The sequence below is a fragment of the Astatotilapia calliptera genome, chromosome 3 (assembly GCF_964374335.1).
Source record: "Astatotilapia calliptera chromosome 3, fAstCal68.1, whole genome shotgun sequence".
Classification (NCBI taxonomy): Eukaryota; Metazoa; Chordata; class Actinopteri; order Cichliformes; family Cichlidae; genus Astatotilapia; species Astatotilapia calliptera.
The window spans coordinates 68,860,204-68,867,191 of record NC_137424.1 but is presented as its reverse complement, the minus strand read 5'-3'; the positions used below and the strand labels follow the sequence as shown (position 1 = coordinate 68,867,191).

The window sequence follows — 6,988 nt, the reverse complement described above, 5'->3', positions numbered from 1 at the left end:
AGAGCTCAGAAAGGACACAAGGAGAGAGGAGTCAAGGAAACAGTCTCAACAGAATGAGACATCAGCGTCTCAGAGCTTCATTTAAACTGTTGTAATTAAATAACATTAAATTACAACTACAATATAAATAGTTTCAGCCCAGCTTGTGTTTCATGTTCTGGGCCACTTTAATTAGAGAAATAACATGAGTCAATGTGGTAGACAGCAGAGAAACTCGAATCTTCACACGCAGAAATGGTGAAGTCTGATCAACTATAAGAATGGAAAAAAAAACAAACCATGGATTGAAAATGAAACCTCACAGTTTCGAGTTACTCTTTTTTAATCTAGAGGTTAAAAAAAACAACTCTGACCTCGAGAACGATTGATGTTCAGGTAACAGGGAGGAGGATGGAGGAGATAAGGAGGCACAAATTAGAAAGAGTCCTCAGTTTTCCCACCCCTGTGCAGCAAGAGCCAATCAAACAGAAGCAGGAAACATATTCGATTTACTGGAACACTGAGACATGGCAGTAATGCTGCTGCTGCTGCTGCTGCTTTAATCTTGATCACCGGATAATGCTATTGGCTCGTTTGTAGCCACGAGGAAAAATAAAGAAGCTTTTTTTTTTTCAGATTGAAGTGTCAATGAAATCAGGGATCCTTGTTGAGCGTTAGTGTGTGAATGGGTGGATGACTGCATATGTAAAGCGCTTTGGGGTCCTTAGGGACTATTAAAAGCGCTATATAAATACAGACCATTTACCATTAGTGACAGCTGTCTGTTTTTAGATTTTTCTGTCTCTGTGTTCAGCAGCAGAAGATTCAGACTTCAGCCTTAGAAAGATCTCAGACATTTGAATCTGCAGTTCAGCAGGAGGATGATGTGAATCTCCACTCTGTTGTTCATATCTTCTGTAAAAAAAAAAAAAAACAACAACAAAAAAAGCAGCAACGACAACAAGCACAGAAGAAAGTGTCAGTTTCAGTCCAACAGATCCATCCTCCTTCTCTTACACACTAATCTAATAATCACAAATTTCTATTAAATACTTCTAATTGTATGCACTATTATACTACTGTATTTAGGTGTAAAAGACAGCTAAGAATACTTCATGGTAGCATCAGCCTATGGGCTAGGGACCCTAGCTGAATTTGTTAAGGGTAAGTATGAAACTGTGGGAACCTTATATGAATTATGTTAGAAAGACAGGAATCTGAATGCAGGAAATTTGTGTTAACTGAGTGTGTGTGGTTCTATATGTTTAATAAAAAAAAGTCTAACAGATTTTTAAAAATCAGGCATTGTGCATTATTTTGACTGATGTATTTGAAATACAGACAGGATTAGACAGGCCTTTTGTTGTGGGCAGTCTGAGGTACACCTGTGCACTACTCATGATGTCAGATCAGCATCTGTGAGGTGGGATGGATTATCTCAATATAGCAGATGTGCCCACTACCACACATTTGGACTGATTTGTGACCACTGTTTGGGAGGGATGGTTATATTGTGTATCTGGAATGAATTTTAGGTCTCTACGTCCATCCCATGGGGAATGGGAGCATCCCAACAATGGACTCTTCTCACTGTTGAGGTCTGGGAAGCGCTTCCGCTCCCTTAAGGCCAAAACAGAGAGAATGAGGAGGAGCTTCTTCCCCCAGGCTATTCGGGGCCTGAACCAGGTGTAGGACTGGACTCTCCCAAACACGTCACTATAAGACTGGACTCTCACACACGTCACCACACGCACCACCACACATTTCCTATAATCCTATAATTCCTATAATTTATAATCCTTATCTTTATAATCTCTTCTGCTATTTGCACATTCTTTACTGTAAATTCCTAAGTTAATTTGTAAATTTTTGTAGTAAATTGTAAATATTGTAGAACTTTTCTTCTGTCATTTAATGGTCGGGCATTGTACAGCTACAAGCATTTCACCCCCATGTCATACTGTGTATGGTTGTGTGTGTGTGACAAATAAAATTTGAATTTGAATTTGAATTTAACAAAGGTGTTGCGTTTATATTTTTGTTGAGTGTACGTTACTGAACACATGGAAACATGACACAATCAACTTTATTCAATCCAGCTTCATCAGAGCTCATTGGAAATTTCTAGACCAAAATGTATTCTCAACTACTCATCAAAGTAGCCACCTTCGGCAGATATAACAGCTGAACACAGCCGTGGTGTTCTTTCTAAAATGTTTGAACCTTGTAGGTTGCTTTGCTTTCACTCTTCGGTCCAGTTCATCCCAAACCAGCTCGATGGGGTTTAAGTCTGGAGACTGTGCTGACCACTCCATATTTTCAAGCTCACCATCTTGTTCTTTTTTTCCTGAGGTAGTTCAGGCAGAGTTTGGACTTTTGTTTTGGGTCATTCTCTAGCTGCAGGATAAATGACTGACCAACAACGTGCATAGCATATGGTACTGCATGGCGCTGTAGAATGTCATGGAACAATCCTTTCGCCTACTCAATGGCGTACATAGATCCTGCGTGATGAACCGAAGATTTCAGATTACAATTCATCAGTCAAAGACCTACATTTAGGTGTTATGATGGTCTGTCTCTCCTCTGATGTTAATTGCTTTTTCTCACCATTTTCTGTAGCAACAAGGACAATGCTGTTCCCCTGATGCTCACGTGGCCATGGTACACCAGTGTTCCAGCACTGCTTTTATGCAGACAGAGGCGGCTGTGAGTAGTCCAGAAACATTGGACCACCTGTAAGAATTTATTATAATGAATGAGCTTAATTGAAAAAAATTTATCGTAAAGTAAAAGTATAATGAAGCAACCGAAATGACACAAACATGGAGAAAAAGTCTCACAGTAACTGTGAAAACAGACACAATCAATATAATAGTCATTTAAGATTTATGTATACCAAAATTATTTTTAATATATAAAAATAAAATATAATAAACTTCAGTGTCAGTCTGCCTTCATTCTGTCAAGCTGAAAAACAAAGTTTTTGTTTTGATTTGTAGTTTGTTTTTTTGTTACACCACTGGTGTAAAACACACACACACATTTATATGTGTGTGTGTGGATAGATAGATAGATTCTGACTCAGCTTTAAGTGTTTCTTATGATCTTGTGTTCTCTGATTATGTATTCGGGTTCAGACTTTTGTGTTCTTAGGATTGCGGTTCTGTGCTCCCTGTTCTCTGCCTGTGCATTTCCTGTTTTATTTTGAAAGTCTGTATCTTATGTCAGTGTGTTCTCATTTGTGCCCTCCCTGTCCTCTTAGTCCTGTTCACCTCTGGTATTTAGTGCCTGAACCTCTGAGAAATGTTTCCAGTATATTTTTTTTAAGTCTATGACATGAAGTGCTGAAGCATTTCAAAAGGCAAAAGAAGAGTTCAACTTGATAATAGACAGGTGTTCCTAATAAAATGGCCACTGAGTGTATAACTCCATAACCAAATCCACAGTGTGGCCAGTATGTAACACACTGTACATGAAGACTGTTTATTAATGGAGTTTCCCCTCATATCACCAAATCTTGATATTCATCTGTTAAAATAAGAGTTAGAATAGATTATAACAAAGTCAAAGTCTCTTTGCAAAGTTGTATCCTGTGTTTTTTTCCCCCTTCAAGCAAACTTGTTAAACATTTTATAAAAAGGGTTAAATTTTCACATCATATTTTATAATGAACAATGATCCATCGTGTAGATACAGAAAAAGCTGAGTGCAGCTGTACCTGAAATTTATTTTGTCCATTAAATGAGTTGCAATCAAATCAGCTCTGCTGTCAACAGACAAACTTCACAGAAACTAAGATTCATGTGTGAAATCGTTCCTGCTGTCTGTGGCTCACAGGAACTTTATCTGCTTTGAAGAAAACTGAAGTGTTTTGGGTTCATCACAACAACTCAGGTTGTCCATCAGACATCTTTGTGAAACAAACAGAAGATCAAGTGAGACCAAAGTTTATTGAAACTGCAGAGAAACCAGATCACTGCTGTGGAGACGACAGCACTTAGAAACAAAATACAAATAACAGTAAAGTTACTGAACACATGGAAACACGACACAAACAATAACTTTAGTCAATCCAGCTTCATCAGAGCTTATTGGAAATTATCCAGTTTAATGTCTCATTGTACTCTGAAATGAAAGCACAGTACAAATAAGCAATTGGAGTTAAAAAAGAAATCAGAATCAATTTAAAGTACAAACAGAGGTGGGACCAAGTCATTGTTTTGCAAGTCTCAAGTAAGTCTCAAGTAATGTCAGGCAAGTCAGAGTCGAGTCTCAAGTCTTAGAACATTTTTTCAAGTCAAGTCTAAAGTCATAAAATTAATAACTCGAGTCCACACCTCTGAGTACAAATAAGCAATTGGAGTTAAAAAAGAAATCAGAATCAATTTAAAGACAAATGTATTCTCAACTTCTCAAAGTAGCCACCTTTGGCAGATATAACAGCTGAACACAGCCGTGGTGTTCTTTCTACAATGTTTGACACTTGTAGGTTGCTTTGCTTTCACTCTTCGGTCCAGTTCATCCCAAACCAGCTTGATGGGGTTTAAGTCTGGAGACCGTGCTGGCCACTCCATATTTTCAAGCTTACCAGAGGGTACTGCATGGCGCTGCAGAATGCAAAGATTTCAGATTATAATTCATCAGACTACAAGACCTACATCTAAGTGTTATGATGGTCTGTCTCTCCTCCATTGTTAATTACTTTTTCTCACCATTTTCTGTAGCAACAAGGACAATGCTGTTCCCCTGATGCTCACGAGGCCATGGTACACCAGTGTTCCAGCACTGCTTTTATGCAGACAGAGGGGGCTGTGGGTAATCCAGAAACATTGGACCACCTGTAAGAATTGATTATAATTATTGAGGTTAATTGAAATGATTCATCTTAAAGTAAAAGTACAAGGAAGCAACCGAAATGGCAAAATAAACACGGAGAAAAAGACAGACATACACACATTTTATTAGTCATTTAAGCTTTATTTATATTAAGATTATATTTTCTTTTCAGATACTAAAAATAAACATCAGTGTCAGTCTCCATTCTGTCAAGCTGACAAAGAGTTAAAGTCAAGTCCTCAAACTCTCCTATCCTGTTTGATAGGAGAGTGACCCCAAACACACTTCCAGTGTGTATAGTACCAAATCATAACAACAATTGCATCAGTGGGCTTTATAAGGCTATAATAAGGTAAAGACTACCATAATATCACCATGGTAACTTGATGTGAACATAACCTATTCTGGAGCCAATTAGAAATCGGCAGGTATGAAATCACCACCTTGTGCTATCCTCGCCCACTTATCAACCAGTCAACATCCACTTCTAGCACCACGCAGTCAGGATTGTGGAGGACTGCATGGGGACACGTCTCACTTAAGTGACCCGACCCAACCTTGGATGGAGACATTTGCTCACACAGAAAGATGTAAGGCAAAAGAAGTGAGTATTATTAGGGTGACAGCTGCACATTAGAGCTCTGAAACTTTAAACACTTTGTCCCACAGCCTGACAAAGGAGACGTGGAAATCTCTGCAGTTTGTCCCAAAAGGAAATTAAATCGATCGATTAAAAAGCTGTTTCTTGATCTTTCATCTGGATGACAACCTGCCCTACAGCACAAGTCACCATGGCGACTCACCCCAGTAAGAAGGGAACCACCTTCGTTGTACAGAAAACCCAGACCTGCATGTACACCCTTAGTCCTACAGAGCAAATCATGTCTTCTCCTCCATCATCAGTTATCAGGAGAGCAGACAGTCAAAGTACAAGAAGTCAAACAAACACAGAGATTCTACTTACAGAGCAGACACAGCACAGATGTTTCCTTCATCGTCCTTCTCACTCATTTGAGCTTTTTTCATTTCTGTCACTGACACCAAGTAAAGCCCGCCCTCTTCCTCTGAGCACCTTTCTGTTGGTACAAAAACAGTATATATATATATATTTAACAGGTTTTCATTTGAATTAAAACCTAGGAGAAGTGAAAAAGTTGATATTTTCCAACAGAAAGTTCTTACTTTCTGGGACAGTGACTCAAACTTACAAGTAGAGTACAGATCAACATAGTCAGTCATGTACGGCATGTGCAGAACAACTCAGTTTACTTGGTGAGTTGCATGTCTGCAGAACGCAAATATGTGAAGATTTACAATAAGCCAAGCTGTGGATCATATCTTTGCTGAAGGAAAATACAGAAAACAGCATTGCAATATGGATGAGCCAGTTTCTGACGAGGAGGATGATAGAGAGCATCAACACAGACACATCTGATGAGGAGGTCACAGGTGCTGAAGCTGCTTCTGCTGAAATATACAAATCCAAAAGTGCAGCACCTCCTGGCTCACATGGCATTAACCTGGGCTCACCAGGTTTGCTGTGACAAGAATAAGTGTCTTTTTATGCCATTGACAAGAACGACATCATTGCTGTGACAAATCTTGAAAGAAAAGAAGTTGATGGCAACATTTGGAATGACACTGATAAAGAATACGTGGATTCCCATGTTCTTGTATCTGTAGTGTACAGATCCGAATACAAGACCACTGATAGTCTCTGGGATTCGTTAATTGGATTAAAGCATTCTGCAGTTTACACTCAGGATTAAACAAAATACTACATAACAAATATCTATAAAATACCTGGAATATTCTCAAACATTTCCAACATCCCCACATTGAAAACAATAACCAAAAATAATCCTATGAAGATAAATTAAATTCCCACACTTTCTACTCATACCTTACCTCCTCCTCCTCCTCTAAGAAACCAATAAACTGTTTGTGGGCCCCGGGGCATCATTTTCCCCGATATTTCACAATATCGGAACCAGGAAGCAGCAGGTGAGCAACAGTATCATTTATAATTGCTAACATGAAAATTATACAACTTAGATGAGTTTGTAGAATTTTGATATAGATCTCTCTGTGCTTTTTTATTGTAGACCAACACCGTAGTGATGAGGCGCAGATACCAAAGACGACAAGTACGACTAGAACTTACACACAC

The 6,988-nt window shown here is 38.7% G+C and overlaps 1 protein-coding gene across 6 annotated transcripts in view; it reads right to left on the bottom strand.

Annotated features, from left to right (window-relative positions):
* Positions 1-237: 237 nt before the first annotated feature.
* Positions 238-6,988, bottom strand: part of LOC113018111 (Fc receptor-like protein 4) — a 66,361-nt gene continuing 59,610 nt past the window's right edge. For 2 of the 6 annotated variants that reach the window (XR_013906406.1, XR_013906407.1), the window contains exons 3-6: positions 5,783-5,894; positions 4,695-4,820; positions 2,590-4,589; positions 2,152-2,483 (exon numbers count right to left, since the gene is read on the bottom strand). The gene's annotated coding sequence lies outside the window, so the exon portion shown is untranslated. Of the gene's footprint in view, positions 253-353; positions 2,484-2,589; positions 4,590-4,694; positions 4,821-5,782; positions 5,895-6,988 lie in introns of those variants that run through there. The other 4 variants (XR_013906404.1, XR_013906405.1, XR_013906409.1 and 1 more) reach the window with 4 other exon arrangements.